Source organism: Stylophora pistillata, chromosome 6, assembly GCF_964205215.1.
Source record: "Stylophora pistillata chromosome 6, jaStyPist1.2, whole genome shotgun sequence".
NCBI classification, from domain to species: Eukaryota; Metazoa; Cnidaria; class Anthozoa; order Scleractinia; family Pocilloporidae; genus Stylophora; species Stylophora pistillata.
Genome location: NC_142524.1, coordinates 9,485,788 through 9,513,665, shown reverse-complemented (window position 1 = coordinate 9,513,665; position 27,878 = coordinate 9,485,788). Strand labels below are relative to the sequence as shown.

Here is a 27,878-nt window from a genome sequence, read left to right as displayed (position 1 = left end):
TGTAGCAGCACCATCATTATGGAATGCTTTGCCAAGTGAAATTAGAAATACTCAGTCTGTGTCTGTTTTTAAAAGTAGATTAAAAACTTTTATTTTTAGAAAAGCCTTTTATAATTAATATTAGCTGTCTTAAGTGTTAATGTTAAAGTTTTCTGTAGGCGCCTTTGAACAGTAGGATACTGGCGCGGTATAAATCTTTTATTATTATTATTATTATTATTATTATTATTATCATTATTATTGTTATTAAAAGCGAGCATGACTTTCTAACCGGAAAAGCTTGCGTGTAGATGCGTCTATTTTTTCTTTTGTTTAAGTTCTTTAACTTCCCCGAGTAAATCATTCGCCCTCTCAAAGAATCTACGTGATATGCCATAATTACAAAACTACAAAGGTACAGCGAGCATGACTTTCCAACCGTAAAAGCGTACGTGTAAATGCATCTATTCTTTGTTTTCGCAACTGTCTACCTTTTGTTTGATGCTTACAAACAGTCTTTGTTTGCAATTGATATAAATTGGAGTCTCTCATGTTCAAGTTCACTGTCTGAGAAGAGTAGATCGACTTGAACTGAGCATCATTTACATTGGGGACAATTTAGACGAGAATGAAAGATATCGTTCGACTTTTTGCGACTGTCTCCTTGATAGTTGTTGTAGCTGGCCGTGCAAGAATGAGAGATCCAGCACCACAAGCTTCAGCACCTCAACGAGTCTGCAAAGCCACAGGAGCCTATGCCCATGTTCCCGGTATGGATAACTGGTGTGTGAATAACTGCGCGCAAGGTTTTTGCCCTTCCTCTCACTGTACATGTGCGGGGGAACAGGATGCCCCAGAAGCCCGTACTGAAGCGCCCCGAGGAGTCTGCAGAGCCACAGGAGCCTATGTCCATGTTCCCGGTATGGATAACTGGTGTGTAACTAACTGCGCGCAAGGTCATTGCCCTTCCTCTCACTGTACATGTGGAGCCGTCTGCAGAGCCACAGGAGCCTATGCCCATGTTCCCGGTATGGATAACTGGTGTGTAAATAACTGTGCGCGAGGTTATTGCCCTTCCTCTCACTGTACATGTGCTTAATATTCTTGACATGCAGTGCATTTTAGGTGTATACGCTAAGTTAAAATTCGTTAAATAAAGTGCGCTCTGATCGATCTAAAGATCATTTCATGTCACCCGGATATAGCAGCAGTTAGTTGTTACTCGCTGATTGTGTCAGAATTAAATAAAACCATGAAATTCATCTCAATAACTGCAACTTTTTTAAATGCAAAGATGATCCCTTTATGAAAGTTTTTTTCCTTATAACCTCAGTTAAATTAATAATTCAAGAGCAAACAAAAAGGATATTCGGAATACGTCCCCTCGTCTGAATTTTCTTCAGTCCTTGATATGACTAATACAAAAAAGAGTGAAAAAGTCTTCTGTTACACTGATTGTCGAAGGTGCTCTTTGACCTTTTCTTGGTTCTTGTAAGTAAACTGAGAGCATCGAAATTGTGCAATTAGATCTTTTAGATGTTGATACTTGTTGTCTCAAGTTTTAACAACGAACAGATATGACGCCTTGGCCACCGTACCTCGCTTTGTAAGATCTCTAACAAACTCGGTATCAGTTACTCAGTATTAAAAAGCAGCCTGTTACAAAAATATATTTTACGGCATTAAAAAGCTGCCAAGTGGTACCCCACACCCCTTCCACCCCTCCCTACACTCTTGTAAGCCCATTAAAATCGCGTTTTCTGTGTGGTCCTGTATAATCTCGTGCCCAGACCCTACCGTGTGACTGTAATTTACAACCGCTTGGCCGCGAAAGGTCGGCCGGGCACGAGACTGGGGCGACACGACCAGGCCCTGTATGGCTAGTTGAAAATCGGAGGGTTTTTCAGGAACAAGCAATTCTCTACGGCAAACGATTGTTAGCTTTCGTTTGCCTGCGAATGTCCACAAAGCTTGCCAAATATATATGTATTTACTCAGGTAGTGAAAGCATTTTGAGTATTTTTTGAATCGCCGCACAGGCCATGTAATTGATATGTCAGTGTTCTGCATTGTAAGAAGAAATATGCGAATAAGTAAAAATCCGGCGATCCGGATGACCCTGAAAGCACCCGTTCTATATCCCTGCTAGCAATAATGTCAAAGATATGCGAGAGTGCTGCCTGCTCACACGCAGTTAATGGACTTCTTGGACAAAACTAGCAAGATATCCGGCCTATAGAGTGGATCTCCGCGAGATCGCAAAGTAGTACTCACTAAACTCTCTGTTAATCAACCCAAACACAACTAAGCTTCTTGTGGTTGGCGTACCACAACTAACGCGAAACTTGTCTCTACCTTATGTCGTTCTATTGGGGAAGAATATTAAGCTCTCTCCTGTTGTACAAGACTTGGGGGTCTGGATCGACTCTGCCGTAACCTTTGACGACCACGTATCTAAACTGTTCTCAAGCTGCCTCTATAATTTACGTCGTATCAATAGGCATTCTGTTATATCGCCATTGTTAGCAGTGGAATTGCTGTATTTATCAAAGTCGGTTGGACCTCTCTTAAAATAGACGATTTGCACAAAAATACTGGCAGTCGGCCAGATGCTTGCAGAGTTACGTGAAAGAAATAAGAAAGTCGCCAAGACGATAGCTTTGATTGTGTTTGTATTCTCCGTTTGTTGGCTTCCCGTGGCCATCATAAGCTTAAGATACGTCGAGTACAACGAGTTTCACTTCTGGTCGGCGTTGCTTGGTTTGGCCAATTCTGCCCTGAATCCGTGCATTTATTTCTACCGACAAAAGAGTTATCGTCACGATTTGAAAGTAGCTTTGGGAAGATTTTTGTCTGTTTCCTCCCAATCAGGCGCAAAGCGAGGAGACTGACTCGCGCGCGCGAATGCAGGGGGTTCCACGCGCTATTCACACCTTTTCCAAGTCTCTCCCGCTTGACTAAAGTAAAACAGAAATACTGCAAAGTAGGCTAGGTCGAAGAAAAGACAAGTGTGCGCCGCAATGAATAATTATCATTGTATTAAAATGTTTTGGCTAATACCGACTATTATTTTATAGCTGTGTCTCACAAGGACTGGGAACTACCGAATTCACGAATTTGATTGGCTGAAATCAATATTGAAAGCGGTTTAGATTTTCCCATCTAGACCGGCATCTAGACCGGTCTAGAAAAAAGGTACAAAGAATATAAAAAAATTGGCATATAAGACACAGCCATATAATAAACATCTTATTAACCGAGCTAGGTCGGTCTGTATGGGAGAATCTTGACCTCGGTCGCTGGTACAGACCTCACTGCGTTCGGTCTGTACTCGCGACGTCGGTCAAGATTCTCCCATACAGACCTCCCGCTCGGTTAGTAAGAACTAAATAAAGTCTCTCGTAAAGTTTTTAGTGAGTTGCAGCGCGAGAAAGGCTGCAAAAGCTTGATCATTCTTACAAAATTTGAGGTGATTTCCTCTGGAGGGGCTACCAGTCTGGCACAGATAACGCCTTTATGGGTTTCCCTGAAAGGTTGCTGATTGAAAGTTTTTTGAAGTGTTTTGTTCAAGTACATTACAGAATGTCCCGGCCAAGTTTTCGATCGATACATGTTCCAATCTGCTTATCACGTGGATTGATGGGTAGAAAAACTAACGAAAAGCAAAACACAGCACGCTCTTTCTGCCACAACTTGAAAGGCGTTCGACAGGCTCGTGGACTGAGTGACTCTTTACCATAAACAGATCACGTTGCGAGGCAGGCGAGGAAAATAAGAATGGAAAATAAAAAAAAAAAATAAGTGGAAGAAGAAGACGACTACAAGATTTTTATTGCAAAACTCGATGGCATATGTTCTTGTTAGCTTCCGGCCGTCATATTTGTACCCCTCAGATGGATACAAACATGGCGTTTCCAAACAAAGCTTTACGGATTTGAGTAAAACATTCCTTCGAATACTCCAGCACGAAACCTCGCACAGACCTGAATCGTTGCGAGACTTTTTGAATATTCATCTTCTTTTATCTCTTTGACTCTTGACTTTATTTTTTGGATGGCTTTGATGATAGGGCGACAGTGGCAATATAAAAAGAAAAATAAAATAGCATAGATGGTCACCAGTGTGTACCATCCACGACAAGTTCGGCCATCAACATTATCATCATCATCATCATCATCATCATCATCATCATCATCATCATCATCATCATCATCACCATTTTATTTGTTTGAGCAGGTTGAATTTTTATGGCAGCTATATAGCTGATGTGGACCTGCTATTTTCCCACCCATCCCACCCCAGGGGAGGACATCCATCACACAGTGATCTCGTGCGTGGGAAATTAACGTCTCCTACCCCTAACCCTGCAAGAGACGGGACCTCCATTTATTCGTCCCTATCCGAGAAGACTAGAATATCTAACCATTTCTTGATGTTAACGTTTGAGAAAGGTAGCATATTCTTCTTAATCATTTTAAGCCCTTGAGTGTTGGTCCGGGCGGGGCTTGAACCCTCGTCCTCCCGCACAACAGTCCAGCGCTCTATCCATTGAGCTAACCGGGAGGCGGTTAGGCCCGCCCTAGACACACCCCTTTATCCGCCCCCGAAAACACATGCACAAATAGTTAGATTTGAGAGTGAGTTTACTCTCAAATCTAGACTTCAGTTGTGTTTATAATTACATAACTCCCGTATGTTGATAAATTACCATAATTTCGTTATCTCTTTAACCAGTGGAGGATATGACGCGATTGTTTCTGCGAATTCTTTTTTCAAAAAAAATGGATGCATCAGTCATGCAAAGCGGGCGCGATATAAACGAGCGGGAGCTAGTCGGGAAGGTAAACGACATTCGATCATGGAGGGCTCCACCATGCTAAAGCAAACTTGAGAAACGAAGGATTTTAGTATTGTATACAGGCGGAACGATTGGAATGAAGAAAACAGATGGAGGTAAAAGATCGTTGAATAATTTTCCTCTATATTTTGTTTGGCGTCTCATGTTGTCAGACATGTTGTCTGATAACGCAATGATCATATTAATTATGCTTTGTTTCACTTTGTTTAGGATATCAGCCGAAATCTGGTCACCTTCAGTCGCAAATAAAGCGATTTCCTTTGTTGTATGATGTTGAATATGCAAAGATTGAACCCAAAGAAAGTGTTACGTCTTTCAGCTGTGACAACACTGCTGGTACTTACGCGCTGGAAGAGTTAGCCATGCCGTAAGTCTATTTACAATAAGCGTGCGTGTTGAGCTGTTTGAATGAATTGTTTAGGCTTTTGTGAAAAACGTTTTGTTTTTAAACCCTGCTGATCTGTTCGATGTGGTCTTAGCGAGCGATAATGAGCTGTTGATATTTGTAGCAATGTATTTAATTCGAGAGTTACTATAATTATTACAAAATGTCTGCGTCGACAAACGGTAGTCAAAATTTTTTTCTGTACATCCTTCGTCGATGTTGAATTAATATGTAATCAAATTTTTTAAAACCTGTGTCTACAGTGCTTTTTAAAATTAACCAAGCTTACTTTCGTTTTCCAATTTGTTTATTCACTCTTCGTCGCTCGACATATGTTTACAAACATGCTTGAGTGACTTACGCGTGATTACACGTCATAACCCGGCAAGTCAATGATTAACCTTTATCTTTAATAAGTATACTCCTAAGACAGCTAAAAAAACTATATTAGGAGTTTCAAAATAATATCATAAAAAAAATAACAATAATTTCAAAAACAGTGGCACTAAGTAATGAAAAACAATTGGTTAAAACTCCTGATATAAGTATGATCTATGAATTACAAATAAATAAATATAAAAACAACAAAATATATTGAATGATTATATAAATATAGCTATAACATAATGTACTATTCCTAAACTAAAATATTAAAACAATTGATAGATGTCAATTAGATGACTTGATGGCTGCAAGAGCAATTGCCTTAAACTCATTTAAGTTAACGTCTTTGGTCCGTATCGCAGCTCAATTTGGAAGAGTCATTCAAAGATTGACTGTGTTTTAACCTGAAACGAGTTACTTTTCTCTGCTAGACAGAGTTGTTGTAAACTTTGGCAACTATAAACTCTGTTAATTTAATTTGGAGGGGATACGAAATAAATTCAGCAAATTTTATGATAAAGAACTGTTTTTTTTTTAATAGGAGAGAAAAATGGAGTTTCCAGATGGTTTTTTTTTTGTTGGAAAAACTCATTAAGGATACTTGTGGTATTTTTCATATACCAGAAGGTGTAAAATTCCCATTTTTGTTGGATTCCCAGGGTTGTGGTCTAGCAGAGCCTGGTGGTCCATGGCGCCTTACTTTTGCTCTTGGGTGACTCAGGAATCTTAGTATTTTTCGTAAAAAGCATATGCTGGGCACCCTGGATTTCAGTTTCAGAGCACTAGGCTCCCCTCAATTTTTCTTAGAGCACAGCTTTGATTCCCAATTTGCATGCTATTCATGTTATTTAGATATTTCTGCCTTGAAGCTAGTCCAGAGCATATAGATGAATTCAGTACCATAAATGAAGGTAGACAGACATTTATCGAGTATAAATAATGGTGATAGGGCCAAATGGAGTCCTATTTGTACAGGTAATCACATGATTTCGAGTGCAATTTGGAATAAATAAGCATGAGTAAATTTTTTCAGACTAACAAAATTGCATAAGCCCGTAGGGCGAGTGCAATTTGTGGTCTTTGAAAAAATTTACAAGTGCTTATTTATTCCAAATTGCACGAGAAAATCATGTGATTATGTATTAATAATATACATGAAAAAATACGAGGTAGCTTCTTGTAACTACGCAGAAGAAAAGCGCATGCATCAGGTGCAAAAATAATTTATTCAAACCCGCAAGTGACATTGACCTTGACATTGACCAATCATTCTGACCAATTAGAATGTCTGGTTTGTTTCTATCTTTACACTGAATTAACCCTCTTCTGCACTGAATTAACTCTCTTCTGCACTGAATTAACTGAAAACTGCATTCATCTTTACCAATCAGAACTGAGAAGTTTTTTCATGTATATTATTAGGTCTATAATCAAATGAGTGATTGACAAAATAGGACAGCTGTGAAGTAGAAGTCTGATTTGTCAATCATGGATATTGAAACGACTTGAAGTTCTGTTACTAATTAATCATAACTATTACAATTTCTGAAAGAAAAAGTACCAAAAGGACCAGCAAGACCACAGAGATTGATTGACAAAAGCGACTATCGAGGTATTTTTGAAAACAGTGACAGTGAAAGAGAATTTGATGGATTTTAGTCTTTAGATAGTGGAACAGTGATCCTTTGTAAACATTTGCAATTTTCTGCAAATGTTTCCACTTAAGAAGACAGTTTTCTTTCATAGTGAAGTTGTTTTGTTTTCAAATGAGAAATTAAAAAAAGAATGAGTTGTCTCAACTTTTTGGGTTGATTGCATTAATTGTTACTGCAAAAACTTTTTTCTTCTGAGATCTGGTCAATAGTTCATAGAACAGCCTATACATAGGTGCGGCGTATACATGCGTAAATATGATCCATTTTGGGAAAATATATATGGAGACAAGGTCTAAAGTTAAAAATGCCTCCATTTTGGAAGTTTCCCATTTTTTTAAAATAAGTGGTTATTTCTATGGTTATTGTGATCAGTTCTATGGATTTAGCTGGTGGGACTTAGTATGATTGTCTGATTACAGGTGTTTGATTACAGCCAAGTCATGCAAAGATTCTGATTACACTGTCTGATTACAACTCTACAGACTATAAGTAATGAAAAATGAAGCAGCTAATGCAGCAATCACATCTGAGGAAATTACGATGGTTGATATGATTTATTGTGATCAGGAGATTGGCAATTAATGGGTTTCCAGACTCAAATTGAACAATTATGTTTATATAGAGAATAAAATACCAACCCAGGTGATACCAATTTGAATTCCATGTCTACAAGCAACCATGTTTTATTCTTTATAGAATTGCATAATTGAATGAAATCTTGCTATCTAATTGGTTAATGAAGCATGGTATCTAGCATGGAATTGTGGGTTGAAAATGAGGCTATAGTTATAGTTTCCCATCTATGTATATGTTGTGGTTCAATTTTATCCTTAGTTCAAATTTTATTTTCCTTTGTTCTCGGTCATGTTAATGTATGATAATGAGTTTGAAACAAAGGGAAATAAAATTTGAACCAAGGATAAAATTGAACTACAACATATACGTGACAACTATCGTCAAATAGTAACGCCAATACTGCAAAAAAATTTTCCTACAATGTCATTTAAAATGTTTTCAAAATTATTGTCACCATTTGAAGAGCCAAAACCAAACAAAAGCATTTTTCAAAGGGAGCTGGAGGTTCTTCTTGCCTTTGAAAAGGCTTTCTGGAGTGCATGCTCTGGACGAAAACTAACAATATTGATGCAGTTTTCCTTTTTTTCTCATTTTTATTCATTTATGCGATTCAAGGAAAATCCATTACCTGACACATGGATTCCGCATTAAATTGCCCATGAAAACCAGTATCAATACGTGCTCTCCTTTGCTCAAAATTAGGACCCACCCTGCCAACAAAAGTCTTGAAATTAAGCTCTCTACCTGCTTTTAAACTAACTATTTTAAAGTTTCTTTTGGGCTTAACTTTTTAGTGTATCACAGTATAGCTCTTCAATAAGTCACATTTACTTGTTGTTTACCATTACTCAAACAGCATATCAGCCCATGGAGTGCGAGTGCTATATTATATTAAAGAATACTTACCTCTCAAAGACTCATCAAACATGACAATCGGCGATTGGGTAGAAATCGCACTGGATATTAAAGACAATTACAGTAAATATGATGGGTTTGTGGTGATACATGGAACAGATACAATGGCTTACCGTGTGTCTGCTTTGTCATTTAGGCTGGAGAACCTTGGTAAATCTGTGATCTTTACTGGTTCACAGGTAAGATGTCCCACTTTTGAAACTTTTCATTAACCACTTAGTTGGTAAAGTGAGAGAGTCATAGATATGATTGTGTGACAATGTTATGCAGAAATTCTGTCAAGTTTTAGTGTATTTATTTGCCTTCATGCATATGAACTAGTCTAAGAAAGTAAATTAAGATTACTTATGGCTGGATTAAGGTGGGTGTAATCTTGTAGTCTAACAATCTTTGAATGCTGTCCTTCAGTAACATTTTGGGTAAAACAATAAAAACACCAATGTGGCCTTGAATTACTGTAAAATATCATAGAAGTCCGAGCTTTCGCTGCTCAACGGCATCATCAGGGATGGAGTCTAACAGTTTAGGGTCCAGTTATTGAAAGAGTGAATGATTGTAAGCGACAGATAAATGGCCATGCAGTGGATAAGTGTTAAAACTATTTATTACACTATCCATCACCTAGAGATATTTGCAATGGATAGCAAGAATTTTTTATTTTATCAGGTTCCAATTTATGAGCAGAGAAATGACGGGCGTGACAACCTGTTAGGTGCACTAGTCATCACCGGGCACTACATTATTCCTGAGGTTTGTTTCTACTTTCCTCCACTATAGAGGTTTTGCACAGCAGCCATGTTGGATGGCAGGAACAATAAAAATATTTTGCATAAGAAAGAAAACTTTTTCCCATGGGTAAAATAATCTATTGTTCCTGCCGTCGAACATGGCTACTGTGCAAAACCTCTATAGAAAACCACCGCTGGTGGAACAGGGCATTATTGAATTATCAGTAAAAATTACTGTATCTAAAGGAAAAACGTGTTGTAATCAATATATTAGTGTTTTGATTTTCTTTTTGGCAGAATAACTGAGTGTGTTTTTCCCTTCATCAGGTTACTCTGTTTTTTGCTGGATGTTTGTATCAAGGCAACCGTTCCACCAAAGTGAGTGCTGGGAGCTTTGATGCCTTTGACTCCCCAAATCTTCCTCCTTTGGTGACCATGAAGGTGAACATAGAAGGTAAAATCATATTTAACCCTTTACACCCTAACATCAGTATGCATATTCTCCATACTGTTCTCAACACATTCCCTTAGGTGCTGACAAGGAGAATTTGTTTAACAATCAAAAGCTTCTTTAGTTGGTGATCATTTTGTATATTCTCGTGACCTTAATGTGTGATTCAGGGGTGATATTGTAAGGAAAAATTAGATACTAATTACTGTTTGGGGTCAAAGGGTTACAGGTTACTTCAAAAATGGTTTTGAAAATGTCATTTACCCTCTTCCCTTTAGGAATAGACATATATGTTTCTGATTAGATTGTTGAGTGTGAATGCATTTTCATCTGTAAAACTCAACTGCAAGGTTATGTCTCTGGAGGTGAAAAAAAATTAGTTATCAGACACTGTAATCTGTCTAGAAATAGTGAAATGCTTTTAAGCATTTCAAAACCTCTTGTGTGGTCTTAGTTAATTTTCTAACTCTGCATCCCTTAACCCTTTAAGTCCCAGAAGTGATGATTCTGTAACTTCGTTCTAGAATCACATCATTACATAAAGTCTTGCATTCTGATCGATTATCAGATCATTGCAGTTAAACGGTTAATCTATTCCCCAGAAGGAAACCATTCTAGATTTTTCATAAACTTTTGGTGAAATAAGTGGCTTCTAATGATGTTATTTCCCAGCTTGGAATGTCCAATGCCTGTGCAACTTTATTTAATTCTTACAGTACAGTGGGATGCAATATTCCGTTCAAACAGTCTTAACAAGTTCACAGTTTGTTCCAACATGAATCCCAACATTGGACTACTTAGGCTCTTTCCAGGGATTACATCAGAAACTGTAAGTTATCAGAGAATCCCTTTCAAAGTAATAGTAGTTTTGTTTGTTTGTTTTTTTTTAATCCAATGAATATATAATGTTACATTACTTTTGTAAATGTACACCAATGGTAAAACACATACACATGAATATATTGTATGCAAATGAGTATGAATGTATTTCTCATCTTTTTTTTTTCTCTTTCTCAGGTGAAAGCATTTCTAAAACCTCCCATGCTGGGTGTGGTCCTGCAGACATATGGGTGTGGAAATGCTCCTAACAACCGCGAGGACATCATTTCTGACATAAAGAAAGCTACTTGCCGAGGATTTTTAATTATCAATTGCACTCAGTGTCTCCATGGTCCTGTGGTTGATCAATATGCCACAGGAAAGGTAAGAACTTTAAAAGCTAGGGTTACCTCTTTCATCTCACCTTGTCTCCTCTCAAAAATCTGACTGTGCAGCATTGAATTCAAGTTTAGAAGTATTCTGACCACCTTTAGGACACTTAAACCCCTAAGATCTGATTGTTAATTCTCCACTCTAGCTGCTGCACATTTCCTTGTAAATTAGGTACAAGAATTTATTGTTATATCTAGATAACAACTTCTAACTGATAAGTTTAAGTTTTCTCATCACTGGTTTGCTTGATAATGTATGGATATTACAATGAGAAATTACATAATAATGAATTACTATTGGTTATCTTATGATGTGGTCACTTATGATGTGGTCACTTAGGATGTGAATCATGACCTTTCAACTACACACTGCTTGTCTTCCTCTGGTCTCCCGAAACCAGTCGACCATATTGCCCGATAAAGACTAACAGTATTCACTCAAATTGTCGCGACTTGCATCATAAGTGACCACATTGTGAGACAAACGTTAATACCTTATTATTATGGTACTTTACTATGATGAACAAGCACAACCTTTTTTTGAGGAGCTAAATGGTTAATGACTGGATATTGCAACTGTGTTTGGGACAAGATGAGGTCACAGCTCAGATCCCCCCTGGCCACACCCCCAGTAAGGGAAGCTAAATGGTTGATGACTGGATATTGCAACTGTGTTTGGGACAAGATGGGGTCACAGCTGAGATCCCCACCTGGCCACACCCCTAGTAAGGGAAGCTAAATGGTTAATGACTGGATATTGCAACTGTGTTTGGGACAAGATGGGGTCACAGCTCAGATCCCCCCCCTGGCCACAGCCCTAGTAAGAGAAGAATTTACCACATTAGGATTGTTCCTGGGTGGTTTAGGGCAGAGTTTAAATGGAGAGAGGTTATCAAAGACTGAGTCAGAAACCTCAGTACAAAGGCTATTGTATTTGTTTGTATTGACACCTCAGCAGTTAAATTGTTGTTGTTGCTGACACATTTGTTATCAGGTGTTGTTAGATGCAGGGGTAATTCCTGGCTCAGACATGACACCTGAAGCTGGACTCACTAAACTTTTGTTACGTGTTGGGAAAAACGGAGCTCAGTTTGAATGAGAAACGTGAGGTAATGTATGTTGCCGGGTCAGTCTGACCACTTCAGTTTCAATCTGTTCTTACTTCTTTGTAGTTTAGTTCTGTTAAATACTGTAATTTTCTTACTTCTTTTTTTTTTTCCAGCTGATTCGAAATAATATTCGCGGAGAGCTCACTGTTGCTCCTACAAAGGAACAGTTCTCTCTAAAAGACAACTCATTCATCGCTGCTGTAGCATCGTCATTACAGATTAGCTCCAGCAAGGTTATCATTTTATTAGTTACCTTATTTCCTCGAATAAACACCCACACTCAAATAGATGTTCACACCCAAATAAATGCCCCCATTTTTTAATATATTTACAAGGGGAATTCGTTTAACAGTCAAAGCTTCCTTCCCAGTTTGGCGATCATTCCCTTTATTCTTATTATCTCAACATAAATGATTTACCAGAAATTAGATACTGGTCACCCTTTGGGGTTAATTAGGGTCACCGATAATCATAGGAAAGAAAATGGTAAGAAAACAAACAACGGAAGTAAGCTATCTTGCTCACGAACTTTAAAAAATTGGCATCGCTTACATAAGAGAGTGTGGTCTCTCTCAAATGAAAGTGCTAATATATAAAATAAAAAAATTAGTATGCTCCTGACGTCACCGAGTAGGATGCCGGTTAGTGTTCCTTCCCTTACTTAAGACAAGCCTGTCCACACCTTCTCCCCCTTTCCCCGTCTGCCCCCTCCCCCCTCCCCCCTTGCCTCGTCTGCCCCTCCCCCCCTTGTCCCGTCTGCGTGGACATGGAATACTTTTTGTACGAGTTTTGACTTTATTTTCAGGAAATGAAATTCATAAGGCAAGCTCTCCTTCCTGTACTCATGAGCTGTGCTGCAAGTGCTGGAAATGTAAGGACAATGGAAGAACTTCTTAATCAGGGAGGGAAGGCACATTATGCCGTCGGCCTTTGTCGTGAACCATTCCTCTCATACAGCCACAGATGATTCGCTTTTGTTCCTCCCAGAGGGAAGCGCCTTCCCGTCATCCCATTTACCACTTGCCACTCTGACTCACACTCGACTAAATTGTAACGGACACTGGCAGGCTAAGCTGTGTTACCGTGACTTAGATTGACGTCTCTTGTGATCAACAATTTCCAAACTGTCTTTTAAAGCGAAAGTGAATGAAGCCTTTTTCATTTAAAAAAATCTCGGTTTGGAGGGACGAGCGAAAGAGTGGAGCGAGCGAGGAGGAAACAAAATTTCCTCCCAGACCCCTTCCGTCTCCTGCTCGCCCGCGTTTTTGCATGTGTTTACCGGCCTAGAACATGATTGGGTTCAATATGGTTTTTTTTTTTTTTTTTTTTTAGGGTGCTAATGTAAATGCCACCACGGACTATGATGGTAGGACTCCTCTTCATATCGCATGCGTAGAAGGCAACACAGAAGCGGTCCAATTTCTTCTGGAAAATGGCGCAATAACGCAAGCTCGAGACAGATTTAAATGTTCTCCTTTAGACGATGCAATTAAATTCCGGCACAAAGAGATCGTCAAAACCCTTCGGAAAGCTGGTGCACAGCTAATGAAATCTTCAATGGAGACAGCGGTTGAACTTTGTCGCATGGCAGCGAAAAATCGAGTGGATGACTTACTCGTGTGGCAGCTCGCGGGAGCGGATTTAAATTCCAGTGATTACGATAAAAGGACGCCTCTCCACGTGGTGAGTTTATGATATTAAGAAAGACGCGTTCAAAGATTTGAGCCCTTTAACTTTGATTGATTTTGAATGATATCCGGGATTTCATTGTCTTCAGGGACTATATTGTTCCGTGATTGGTGCAGAAATCTCGCACCCTTCCATGCAAGCTGACTCTAATCGCGGCTGTCTCCCGCGCTTTCCCGCGCTTTGTCTTGTGGCCTTACATTGCTCCGTGATTGGTGCAGAAAACTCCCATCCATCCATGCAAGCTGACTCTAATCGCGACTATGTCACCCGCGTTTTCCCGCGCTTAAACAATTTTTGCTTTGAACTCCCATTGGCTCAAGGTAGTATTTTTCGCATTTGGTGAGTTTTTTCTGATTGGCTGTGTTGAATACGTTGTATTTTTGTTTTGTTTTCTTTTTTTTTTTTCTATTGAAGAGATTCAGAGAAAATGTACCCTCTGCTGGAACCATACTTTTGGTTGGGTCTTTTTTTTTTTTAACCTTTAGTGACTTGCATCTGATTTATCGTACTATATCACCCTTAAATCAAACATTAACGTCATGAAAACAAGGGAAATGCTCACCAACTAAGGAAGCTCATGATTATCAGACAAATTATCCTTGTCAACACTTCAGGAAGTGTATGTAGAGCAGTGTGGAGAATATGCATACTGATGTTAGGGTGTGAAGGATTAGACTTTTCTTCATGTTTTGAATTTCAGGCCGTCTGCCGCAACAACGTAGATACTGTTGCCTTCTTGCTGGAGCATGGTGTAAACCCTTACCTCCGTGACATTTTTGGCAGCACCCCCTTGGACAATGCTAAGTCGTATGAATTGGTCAAGATTATCGATATGTTAGACGAATACTGCGGAATAAAGCAGTTTAATGTTCTCTCACTAACTGAATGATCTTGAATACTTATTTTACATGTCTTTAAATATGGACAAATAGCTTGTTTCACGTTTTCAGTTGGTAAAACAGGGCGAAATAGTAAACAGCGCGCCAGTAGCGGCTGGGTGAAAAAATGAGGGAAGCTTGGGTCGAGTCGCGAAGAGAACTCCGGTATGCAACCCGACCCAACCTTCTCTTTCTTGCTTCTTTGGCGCCGTTTTTAGTCGCGCATCATTTTACCGACTGAGTGCCTCGAACAAGCTGATGAACAAATGGATTTAGAAGATTCAAAGTGAAATGTTATAAATAAGGAAAATATGTTCAAATTAAGTTAAGTCAAGGAGATTGTAGTACCGTTAAGACTACCAGAGAGAGATGTTTTCAATATGAGGAAGATTGCGCGCGGGTGACTCAACATTATTTAGAAAGGAAAGCGAGGTAGCCGACTTTTAATTCTCACGCGACTGGCAAATTATCGAAAACGATTAAAAACTTGTTATTGACGAGATACTGAGGACAAGTTTCCGTAACGGCCACTTAAAAAAACCTGCATCAGTTTTAGCTTTGCAATACTCCATTGAAAATCGCTCTTTCAGCTGAAACTGCAAAATTGGGAAAGTTGTTTTAAAGTTATTTTTAAAGGCTGTCAACTATTTGAGGGATGTTATTTTATTTATTTTTGTATATGTGTTTTGGGTCGCTCATAAATTTTATTTATAGAAATCATCAAAGTATTTATTCACCATTCGAAGGAGCATGTAGTATGTAGGCATTTTATTTACACGAGAAAATAACTTTCAGTGTTTCGTTCACCAAATTTGCCTTAACATGTTTGTTTGTATTCATGAGAGCGCCAACCGCTATTTTGTTTGTTTGTTTGTTTTTATAACCCTGTAACTCCAAAGTTCTGATATTGAATTCTACCCTCTAGCTGCTACACATTTTCTTGTAAATTAGTTATGGGAATTTTTAGACTTTCTCAAAGTCGTTCACTTGGTTTTCTGTTCTTTGTACATGTGTTTTGGGTCGCTCACATAAATTTTATTTATAGAAATCATCAAAGTATTTATTCACCATTCGAAGGAGCATTCGCTCGGCTCGGCTCGGCTCGCGCTTCGCGCTCAAAAGCGCGACTTGTGAGCAAGTCTAGGGAATTTCGTGTTAGATCAGGATAACAATTTTTAGCTGATAAGTTTGAGTACTCCCATTACCTGTTTGGTGGATAATGTATGAATGTGGTAGGAAGAAGTTTTATGTTAATCACATCTGGGAGTGAAAGGGTTAATGGGTTAAGAAACCTTAACGTGAGAATTGTATTTTCATAAAGTATAAGCTGAGTAAAGGAAATTTTGGGAAACTATGATTCTGTGGTTTTTTTTTTTTTTCTTTTTTTTTTTTTGAAGATCACGCTTAAGTAAGTGACCTTTACGTAGGTCTGGTCATGTACTGGGAGATACGAATGCGAAAGTAATAACAAATAGAAAAGAAAACAGTGTCAGGCATACAGAATTCTCACAAGACATGGCGAACTCCTCCCATTTCGCTCTCATTTTTTGCTCACAAGCTTTAAATTATATCAGAAGCTAATGACTCAGATTCAGGGTTATAAGCTTCTGATTATACGTAACGCTAGTCACGCAACACCGCACGTCAACATGATAAATTGGCCGGCAAACCGGTTCTCGTGAAAGGTAAAGCAGCAAGAGACGAGCACGTGAGCAAATCGTGGCTTCACTCTTGTTGGAACCTTTGAGAGCTTGCGAGAAAGGAAGCAACCAAAATAGTATCGCTGTTTCTTCCTAACATTGTGCTCACCGTGTATCAAGAAGAAAGCTAGCAATGGTAACGGGATGGCCGGTTGAAGGTGTGTCTTTCAGCCTATCCTGTCAGTTCAGAATAGCACGACACCCATTTCATTCTTGAGTGAAAGGGAGCACTGATTTTCGTTTAAAGAACCGTAGTCTTGTATGTTTCTTCATATTAGGTTCCAAATGATTTTGTAGTATTTTTCACTCGTTTTCTCAATATTTTAAGAAAACTTTTCCACTCCCTTCTCTGACGAAAATTTCCAATCCTTTCACCGTTTTTAAATAAGGCTCGGTATTTCAGCAAATAAAGATGGCGAGTTCCCTCACTCCAAATATGAACTTTTTTATCAGCGATTTCGGAACGTTATGAATGATCCCTGCAAGAAAATCTCGGTGAACTCCAGGACAAGCCTAAAAACACTTCAGGAGTGTGGCGAAAATGACGACATTACTGTTACAACAGGTGGCTCAGAAAAGTGCGCAGTATCGCCGAGCACGAAATTTCCGCCCTCGACATCAGGGAAACAAACAATGCAGTCAGCTTCTGGCTCGGACGCTGCTGACAGTGATGTTGCAATGAGTAGGTGATCATTTCAAGCACAGTTGTCCAGGAGTTTCTTTCAGTCGCGATCTTCGAGTTCGTCCTCTGTAGATGGTGTTCCGTCGAGTCCGTCTAAAAGCCGTCTGGGCACGGTTCCTGTGGAAGACCCTATCACACATGAGAATGTTGTAAACAGTAAAGTTTTGTTGTTGTATACTGGTGGTGCGCTTGGATGGAAAGTAGATCCAAATCTAGAAGGTAAATATTCCAAAGTAAGGAATATAATTACTTATGATGTGACCGATTGCTTACAGGGACTAAGAGAAAAGAACCATAGCTGATTTGAAATAACGGGTTTTGAGGATATTTTTCTTTTGAGCAAAAACTACTCTCTCCCCCCCCCCCCACTCCCCTGCAAAAAAATTCAGTGGGGTGAGATGATATTAACTCTACTTTCAAAGCATTGTAGTAAAGTAAAAACTTACATCTTGATTTGGTGCAAGGCGATGTTTTGATTCTCACACTTGGCTACACAATATGTACCTATGTTGATAAGTCTCCTAGGAGTCAACTTGTTCCTGCTAAGTTAACCACTGGTTTTGAATATACTGAAGGAGCTGAAGAAGCTGCCCATGATGCATGATGTGGAGTATGTTGACTACATCCACAGCAATGTACTGGGTGATATTCCAGAGGAGGGCATTGGATCGGACACAATAGTGATGCCGTGAGTAAATGGCAAAACCTTAACCTCTGGCACTCACAAGCTCTCAATAAGAAAATTGTTGAGTTAGCTGCAGTTGTTTTAACCCCAAATACATTGTATAAAATGTATAATACTATGAAAAGTACTTAAAGTCAGGGTAATGGTAAATTCAAATGACCCACATGGTGTAAGAACATTGTATTAGTCTCTGTTGCATGAAAGGGCCAGAAGTCAGGGCACCGTGTGACTGGATGCAAGTTTATTATTGGTTACACCCAAAATATTTTATCAGGTTTACCTACATTTTGCTGGAACTCATTTAAACAGTGAACTCTAAAATATAACAGAAGAAGTTGCAAGGAGATTGGTGAAGTTTTAATGACAATAGGCCCACCATGTATTGTTTCTTTTTTTCTAATCCATTTAGTGTCAGCAAGTATGGAAAACGTGTCTTTGTTGATGTTCTCGAGATGAAGGAAAGTCATGTAGTAGTGCACTCTAAAGATCAAGACATTCAAGACTGGATCCACATTGCACTCCAAATCAAGGAATGTTATGAGAAATATCATGGATTTGTTATTCTTCACGGCACAGATACCATGGCTTACCTTGCATCAGCAATCTCATTCATGTTTGAGAACCTTGGAAAGTCCGTGATCTTTACTGGTTCTCAGGCAAGTTATAAGTCCAGTGCCCTAATCACTTAGCCACACTGCCTTTTTATACAGTCATCTTCTTTCAGATGTCAGTAATTTGACTCATGGTTTGCTGTATTTACCTGTTTAACTAATTTGCTGGATTTATTTTGTGTAGTATGCTTTGAGTGATCATCTAAATGATGGAAGGCAAAATCTACTTGGAGCTTTAATGATTGCAGGCCATTATGTCATCCCAGAGGTAAATTTTACTGAGTATAAGAATGACAAGTGTGACTTTTATGAAAAAGTAACACTATGAGATAAAATTAATGAGATACAGGATTTTTTAATTCTTTTTTTTAAGTTGATTGCAGGGCCTTGCAGAATACTGATTTTGTTTGTCTTACCGTCTCTTTCATCATCATCATCATTATTAACATTGTTATTATCAATAAAAGTATTTTCTTTTATTATCATTTTTTCTCCTATTTGTCTTAAAAAAAAAAACCATGTTATAAATACCTCTTATTTTTTAATAAATCCTACGCCAGGTGACTTTGTTCTTCCATGGAAAACTGTATCGTGGCAATCGAGCCTTGAAGGTTGATGCACGCAGATTTGGTGCCTTTGACACTCCAAACTGTCCTCCTTTGGCAACAGTAGAAGCTGGTATTGAAAGTAAGTGGTAATGTTGTTCAAGCTTTGGATGACTTGTCCAAATGTGGTTCTTTTAAGAAGATACAGGACAGGGTTCAATCTGCTAAGAATATATGAAAATCATATATTTGAACTGCGGTTAAAGAAACACATATGAGAAGGATCTCAGTGAGGGGCACTATTTAAGCAAGAGTGAAATTAAGACCTGAAAAAAATTCAGGCCTGTACGGGATTTGAACCCATGACCTTTGCGATGCTGTTTCCTTTTTTTACTCATTTTTATTCAGTTATGTGATTCAAGAAAAATCCATTACTTCATTCGTGACTTCCGCATTAAATTGTACATGAAAACCGATATCGCACTCATTGCTTCGCGATTCGAGCAATATTGGTTTTCGTGTGCAATTTAATGCGGAATTCTCTCATCAAGTAATGAATTTTCCTATAAAACTTACAGTGGATAGCATTGACGGTATGCTCTGATTGGCTACTCAAATTAGACTCCAAATATCCTCTGCTATTTACCTCAGAGTACTGATTCACCCAATATTTGTGCCCAAAAAGATAAATTGAAATCATCTTTCATATGCCATATTACCTGACTGTTTTATTATGTATGTACTAAAACAAGTATTCGCCTCAGTTTTGAAGGCTGGCAGTGGATATTTACTAAGCTGCTGCTAACCCTTAATTAACTTCCAGAAGTTATTAGCATTTAACTTCTCCTTATAATATCCATACATGATCGAGCAAACAGGTAGTGAGAATACTCAAACTTATCAGGTAGAAGTTGTTATGTTGATTGAACACCAAATTCTTGTAACTAATGTACAAGGAAATGTATAGCAGCTAGAGGGGAGAATTAACAATCAGATCTTGGGTGTCAAGAGGTTAAATAGGGGTCAAAGGTTTAAGAATTTTCATCATAGACTCTTTCTTTTCTTATTTTAATTCAACGCAACAAAATGAAAATGTCATTTTGATCTCAAAGAGCTTATTTGCTTTATTTCTGTTTGTCTTTTTTTTTCCAGTTGAGTGGGAGGAGCTCTTTTATGAAAATCAAGCAAGTAAATTTGAAATCCACACAAAGATGAGCTCAAGAATAGGAGTGCTGAGTATTTTCCCTGGAATTATGCAAGAAGCAGTTAGTATTACCCTTTCAACCCTGAAGAGAGACTGACTTCTAATTTCTCCTTACAATATCACACTTAAATCAAGTATCATTTCCTTTATTTTTATGACCGTTATACACCGAATGCAAATATGGCGTCCAATTTGAATTGCCATTGTTCTGGACTCACTAACCTCGTCTTCACGTGGAAACACAAAAGGATTATTACATGTGTGAGAGGCTAGTCAGTCCAGAACAATGGCAATTCAAATCAGATGCCATATTTGCATTCGGTGTATAAAGGTCATGAAAATAAAGGAGATGATCACCAATTTAAGAAGCTCCTGGTTGTGAAACAAAATTTCCTTGTCAGCACCTTAGGAAATGTATAGAGAACAGTATGGAGAATATGCAGACTGATGTCATGGTGTACAGGGTTAAATCCTCACCCCTGCTTCATGTTACTGCAGTTTAATCTCAAATATCAGTGTGCCATACTTTCTCCATACTTTTACACATTTCCTTCAGACAATGTGAATTTTTCAAAAAAAAAAAAAAACAAAAGGTGCCAAACTTTGCTTTATTTTCAACCCATGAAAAACATACCCGAATAACCCCTGTGACTGCAGTAATCGTAACCTCACAACACCACGATGATCAAGACGATTTATTCGGTACGAAAGATGTTGACGGTATGTGGGTTGAAACTTAAAAACAATAAATGAATACGAAATTACAACAATTGACTAGTAAAACTGACTGGAATGAAATACACTGAACGAACTGAACAAACTTGAAATGACAATACTTACATTGTTACGATTTCTACGAAACTGCTGGATGAATATAAACTGCCCAAAGGCGAAATAAAGATAAACTGGAGTAACTGCATAAAGCGAACTACTGTATGACTAACGGAAGACTAAACTCTGAACTGAGAAAAACTAATTTATATATGCGAAAACGACTAGCTAACTTAAAGTGCAGTTAACGCCCATATTACGAAAGAAACTAATGAACGAAGATACGTCACGGTGACATAGAAACAACAGAAGCTAACTAACCAGCGAAAAAATACTAACGAACGACGAGAAACAGCGACAACACAGAGACACCCTAATGATTGATTGAATGAGAAAAACAAAAAGAAAAACATTCCGCACGCTAAGACCCTACAACCCCTTTCTAAGTTCTCCTTACAATATCACCCTTGAAACACGCAGTAACTTCACGAGAATAAAGGAAATGATCACCAACTGAAGAAGCACTAGATTGTTAAACAAATTCTCCTTGTCAGCATCTTAGGAAATATATAGAGAACAGTTTAGAGAATAAAGATACTGATGGTTAGGGTTAGTCACCAACGACTGGGTGAAAAGCAGCTGAGGTTCTTGGGACGTTCTAATTATTTTTCATGCCATTCCCTTCCCTTCCAGGTACATGCTTTTCTTGAGCCTCCAATCGAAGGAGTTGTTCTTGAGACCTATGGTAGTGGTAACGGCCCTGATTCACGAAAAGAACTCTTAGAGGAGATACGAGCCGCGGCTAAACGTGGAGTGATTATAGTGAATTGTACTCAGTGTCTGTACGGTCATGTTGTGGATTCGTATGCAACAGGAAGGGTATGTTCTTGGTTTAGGAAAAACATTTGAGTGATTGCTGTAATGCTTTGATCAAGGTAATCAGATTCATGGTCAGTCGGAACAACTAAAAATGTCACAAAGAGGCCTTGAGAACTCAGGATAAGAGCAAACGAACCGCTAGAAGCGTGGGAAAGCACTGGTGACTGTGTCACGTGTAATTTTTGGTTTTCCATCTGATTGATGGAGAGGATGGCGAGAGTTTTCTTTGGACCAATCACAGAGCGTATTAAGGAGTAACCGAAGAGCACACCGCAACTCTTTTTACACGTGACACAGTTTGGAGAGCGAAGGAAAAAACAACAGACAGTTTTCACATTCAATAAGATGGAAGCCTGCTAAGCTTGCAGTCAATTGGATGTGTGATGCAAACAAAGACGACCCGGCGCAAAAACTGAGCTTCAAAGCTACTCATTCTTCCGTCTCACAGTCTTCTCGCGCAACACTTTAAGGCCAACAAGATGCAAATAAACCATAGGGTATTCTTTTGTATTATGAATACACGAACGAACTCCCTCAACCTCGTTCCCAGGACCTTTTCGCTTAGTCGGGGGTGGGGTAGGAAAAGGCCCTGGGAACGAGGTTGGAAATCTCTACAACTACTTTTAATTTCTAACTGAAAAAATTCTCCATTTATTTCTTGATTCGAGTAGATAACAGTAACTGAAAGATGTATTTGTCTCCACGTCAGGTTTTGGTGGAAGCTGGTGTAATCTCAGGAAATGATATGACGGTTGAGGCAGCGCTAACCAAACTCTCCTATGTACTTGGACATGATGAGCTCTCGCTGGAAGAGAAAAAAGAGGTGAGAATTTCATTTTGTTATTTTATTGTCATCATTTTCTAGCAAAGGGAGGTATTGTGATATAAAAGGTGGATCAATTAAAGTTTCTGCAGAATCAATTTACTTAGTATTTTTGCTAGGTTTTGGTCAGTCTCAGAGGAACCTTGACAACTGAACTGAAGGTTGTGAGAATGTGTTAGAGATAAGAGTCCGGTTTGGAACATGTAGGGTGGGGGAGGGGGGTGAGTGAGTGGGGAAGTAGGGGGAGGGAGGGTGGAATAATTCTCCCACCACAGTAAAGGAGGAGGATTGCTTCTTGAGTTTGGTCATGTTGAAAAAAGAAAAGGAAAAAAACAAAAATTCAGTAATGAAAGAGCCTTACTATGTGAGAAAAAAAGCTAGAACCTTAAAATGTTTTTTTTTTATGAAAAGTGACGTGTACTGTTCACTGTATGACTTTAGATGATGAAAAAGAATCTACGTGGAGAGTTGACACTGTACAAAAACGAAAAGATGTAACAGTTTTCTTTGCGGGACAATGAACTGATCGATGCCGTAGCTTCACATTTCAAAGTTGGTTCAACCGAGGTGAGCAAAGTTTATCTTAGATCAGACTCGGTTATAAGCTTGCTACCGCGCCTTTTTTTTTCCATCCGTTTTTTTTTAATAGTATTTCCGAGTGATTTCATGGGATTCCGAAAGTAGCTGTGAGTGCGTTCGTTTGCTAAGTAACGATTATTTTTGTAGCAAGGATGTTATAATTAAGTATTTTGTTCCTCATAATACTGGACTTGAAACGACGGATGATGGAATGCTTTGGCGACTTAAACTTTTCTCTCGAGTTTCTTAGACACTGATTGTTCACCCATCATATCGTAATAATTCATTTCCGTACTCTTTTCTGTACCTAAGATCAAAAAAGTTTACAAAATGCTAGCTTGAAAAAGGCAACACTTTTGTTACTTTTCCTTGTTACTTTTCCTTGCCACTTTTGTTACTTTTCCTTGTTCCTTATCGAGCAACACTCCGTTGCGTGACAAGCCATACGAAAAGACAGCTGTGAAGCCGTCCTCTCACCAGACTACACTGTCCGGCATCCCTCGAGTTTCAATTTGCTATGTACAGTTGAACTCGAGAAAGTCTTCCAAACTAGTGAGATGTGAAATCTAAGCCAAGCACGACTTTTTACGGCACTTTGCGGGGAAAATTGAAAGCATCAGAGCTCTGGGCTTGCAAAGTGTCACACCCACTGGTTTCTTTTCGTCACGCATTTATTCATTACAGGAAGTGAGGTTCATCAAGCAAGCGTTATTTCCGGTGTTGATGTGTCACGCTGCGGGAAGGGGCGACATTGATGCTATGGAAGAGCTGCGTCAGCAGGTAACTATCTGCAGTTGGCGAGAACCTAAGTCGGGAACAGATAATTTCCTTTGTGACGTGGCCTTTAATGAAAGCACTCATCCTGAGAGGCTTGAATTAGGGAAGAAATATTGGCTTTGAAAAAGTGTCGTTTGCCTTAGAGCCGCCCTTGCAATCTAATTGTTTCTCTGACATAACATATTATTTGTTTCGTGTTTTGTTTACAGGGTGTGGTTTATTAAGCGTTGCGACCAGTCACGACGGTCGCACCCCAATTTATGTAGCATGTCTGGAGGGTCAGCTGCAAGTCATTCGGTACCTTCTGGAGAGAGGCACCTCACCGCACGTTTTCGATAATCACGGACAAACCCCTTTGCACGATGCTATTCGTAGTGCTAGTGAGGAGGCCATTTTACTTCTCAGGGAGTTTGGGGCTCATTTAGGGCCCACCACAGTGAATACGGCCCTTGAAATATGCTCCCTTGCCGCTGATGACAAGGTGGATAGATTGCGGGCCTGGCACTTAGCCGGGGTTGATTTTAATGTTGGTGACTACGACAGGAGAAAGGCTTCCGTGTGGTGAGTTTGTTCAATCACTTCTCTCTAACTGAGGTAAAAGAGCTCAGAGCTAATTAAAGGAAACAATTTGCCTCTCGTGTTGACAATTTTTTTGTTTGATGGCTGAGCGCTTGCGATTTTGAGTTTAAAGTAGGGCGTTGTGCACGGTTATTTACTGACGTGTTTTTCGCCTTTTTTTCATTGCTTTTAGGCTGTTTGTCGAAATAATGTGAACACAGTTAAGTTTCTGTTGGAGTGCGGTGTTGATTTGAACTTGCGCGACCTGTACGGCTTTACACCACTGAAAAACGCAGAGCTTTTTGAAAACAGAGGAATGATGGAACTACTCCAGTCGGCGGTACAAAAGACGACTGAAGGAGCTGACAAGTGAAGAGGAGCGTCAAAGCTCGTGAGGTTCACCAGTTTTCATTCGGTGTCATAAGAGATCCGGGCTTGAATTGGTTTTTACTTCATCTACTCGGATTTCACTCTGTGATTGGTCTATGAGTCGCGTCAGCTTCTCAACCAATCATATCCAATACTGAATCCAACCGCGACTTCCCCTGCGATTTCCCGCCACTGACGCAGGTTACTTGGAAGGACTTGGGACTCTCATTGGTTCCTTATTATATTTGGTTTGTTTTGATTGGCTGTTGTGATTATTTGGTTCAAGTTTTGTGACGCTCAAGTGAAATGCATACTAATCATTTCAAATCAAATTTGAAAAGAAAAAAAACCCTCGCGGGATCTTGTAAACTAATGGATACGTGAAATTGTGGCTGATTTGAAGTTTCCGGAATGCGGCGCGGAAGCCGGAATTATATGAAAGTTTAAGCGTAATGTTATCGGCAAACATTGAAGGAAAAAAATTACGGAACATCTTGCCGTCTGCTTTCGGTGGTTGTGAATAAAAGTAATTTCTACTATTTATATTGAATAAGTTTTTCTTGAATATGAATTCAAATGAAAAAGACTCCCTTGCTACTTTTGTTGGGGTATTATATAATTGTTATTCAGCTCTGTCTGTTAGCTAGCGATCGGCACAGTTCAGTCGTGGCACTTCACACAAGAATACTATTTTTTCCCGTGTGATTTTGTCGGAATAATTTCTATGGCTGTAAATCTAGATCTATATCAAACATTTCGAAAATAGATTCGCAAAACCTGAGAGGTACTCAAGCTCATGTTGATACACCGATCTGAAGAATTCTTTGCTGTTTAAAGCATCTCGACGGAAGAACAGCAACACGCAAAATTCTTTAGTAGCAATAAACTGGCAGTTCCATACACAGCTTTTGACCGAACGCAGAGGTGTAATGCACTTCCATTTTAAACCTTTCATTCAATAAAAATGATAAACAGCACTCTTTCATAAAATATACTCAAATAAATTTAAACCTAACTTGGCCGCTTTCACCGTTTGACTTGACATCTGTTGTGCGGAGGAAGGAAAATGAGTTAGTGGGTTTTCGGATTTTATTTGTTTAGAAAACTGAACAGGGAGGTTTAAATCAACCGAAGAAGCGAATACAAACTCCAACCGGCCATAGACTGTCAAAAAAACGACAATAAACCCGCACCTTTTGATGAAAAAAAGTGCTTTGAAGTTCGGAAGTTCACGAAGACGTGAAACTGGTCCTTCTCAAGTCGTCGAGGATAAGACGACGACGGAATTCTTGGTTCGCGCTTACGCAGTGACGTTCTCGCTACTTCCGGTCGTCGTCTTCTGTTCGTCGTCGTGGTCGCTTAAGCTCCCTATTATAACTCATGACCCGACTCGCACAGCAGTCAAACTCTGCGTATGCACAGGTGTTAAAATATAGTAAGTTGGATGTACGAATGCGTGTGACGTGTAGAGTAAGAAAGGAAAGGTTAAATTTCCAACCAAATAAAACCCGGTATTACGCTGACGAAATGAAAGAAAGGTACAATCTTGGTCTTAATTTATTGTGAGATGTCCTAATTCAGTCTCCGTTTTCTTCGCGTTTAATTTGCCTTGTTTGCCATAGGATTACTTCCGTGAGTACGCTAGAGGTCATGTCAGGCCATATTTTAAAAACCACAAAGAATACAGCGGGCCTGACTTTCCAACCGTAAAAGCGTACTGTAGATGCGTCTATTTTTTTTTGCGTAACCTTAAGAAAAAATCATTTGCCCTCTCAAATGTATCTACGTCCTATGCCTCAATAAAGGAAGGGAATCGTGACGGGTTCCCGTTCTCGCTGCCGAGTCGCTCTACAAAGCTAGTTCCCTCCGTTGTTATTGTGCCGTCGGCGAAAGTCCAGTTTGCCAGTTCGCGCGCCAAAAACTATTAAAAAAAACCACAAAGAATACAGCGAGCATGACTTTCTAACCATAAAAGCGAGCATGACATTCTAACCGCAAAAGCGAGCATGACTCTCCAACCGTAAAAGCGAGCATGACTTTCTAACCGTAAAAGCATACGTGTGGATGCGTCTATTTTTTCTCTTCAAGGTAAGTTCTTTAACCTCCCAGCTCACACGGAACAATGACAGAAAAGTGCAGTGATAATCTTAAACAAACTTGGAAACGTATTGGTTCTCTTGTTAAAAGGAAAACCAAAAGTCAAGCTTTCCCCACAAAAATTGCTTATAATAACAGGACTTATACACAAGAAAAAGACATCGCTGAATTATTCAATAATTTGTTTGTCAATATTGGGCCAAACTTTAGCACAGAAAATTAAACCTGGTCATACGGACCCTTTGCAATATATAGAATCTATGCCATCTAACAACTTTTACCTTGCTCGAGTAACTCTAACACATGTGTTTACATTGTTTGCAGGGCTAAATGAAAATAAAGCACTCGCTGTTCCCAATAAACTTATCAAACTTGCAGCTGAACAGTTCTCTGCACCCTTCATTGAGATATACAATGAGTCAATATCGTCAGAGGCGTTTCCTGAAGCCTTTAAGATATCAAAAGTAACCCCTATGTTTAAGAGCGGTAGTGTATCTGAGCTAGGTAAATACAGACCAATAGCAATTATATCTTCCTTTAGTAAAGTACTGCAAAGACTAGTATATGATCAACTTGTGTCCTATGTAGAAAAAGAATGCCTACCTTTTAACTATCAATTTGGCTTTCGAAAGGGACATTCCACTGAATATGCCATTCTAGAATCTGTGGAGAACTTGAAGTCAGCAATAGACAGTCAACAATTACATATGGCATCTTCTTAGACTTCTCCAAGGCCTTTAATACAATTAACCATCATATTCTCTTAGGAATATTATACAA

At 39.0% G+C, this 27,878-nt stretch overlaps 1 long non-coding RNA gene and 2 pseudogenes across 3 annotated transcripts; 2 read left to right on the top strand and 1 right to left on the bottom strand.

Moving 5' to 3' along the window:
- The first annotated feature begins 4,772 nt into the window (after window positions 1-4,772).
- Window positions 4,773-16,175, top strand: LOC111344380 (L-asparaginase-like; annotated as a pseudogene). Its single transcript, XR_015989053.1, has 12 exons — window positions 4,773-4,932; window positions 5,048-5,204; window positions 8,694-8,931; window positions 9,419-9,502; window positions 9,808-9,934; window positions 10,648-10,760; window positions 10,949-11,134; window positions 12,137-12,251; window positions 12,365-12,484; window positions 13,057-13,122; window positions 13,584-13,934; window positions 14,641-16,175. The product of XR_015989053.1 is annotated as an L-asparaginase-like (transcript).
- LOC148728134 (uncharacterized) lies at window positions 15,331-17,734 on the bottom strand. Its single transcript, XR_015989056.1, has 2 exons — window positions 17,647-17,734; window positions 15,331-17,329 (listed from the first exon to the last, which is right to left on the bottom strand). It is a non-coding gene; the product is annotated as an uncharacterized LOC148728134 (long non-coding RNA).
- On the top strand, window positions 16,987-25,991 carry LOC148728133 (60 kDa lysophospholipase-like; annotated as a pseudogene). Its single transcript, XR_015989055.1, has 12 exons — window positions 16,987-17,419; window positions 17,726-17,888; window positions 18,295-18,541; window positions 18,681-18,764; window positions 19,057-19,183; window positions 20,194-20,306; window positions 21,710-21,895; window positions 22,605-22,718; window positions 23,160-23,285; window positions 23,982-24,078; window positions 24,287-24,630; window positions 24,826-25,991. The product of XR_015989055.1 is annotated as a 60 kDa lysophospholipase-like (transcript).
- Window positions 25,992-27,878: the final 1,887 nt, after the last annotated feature.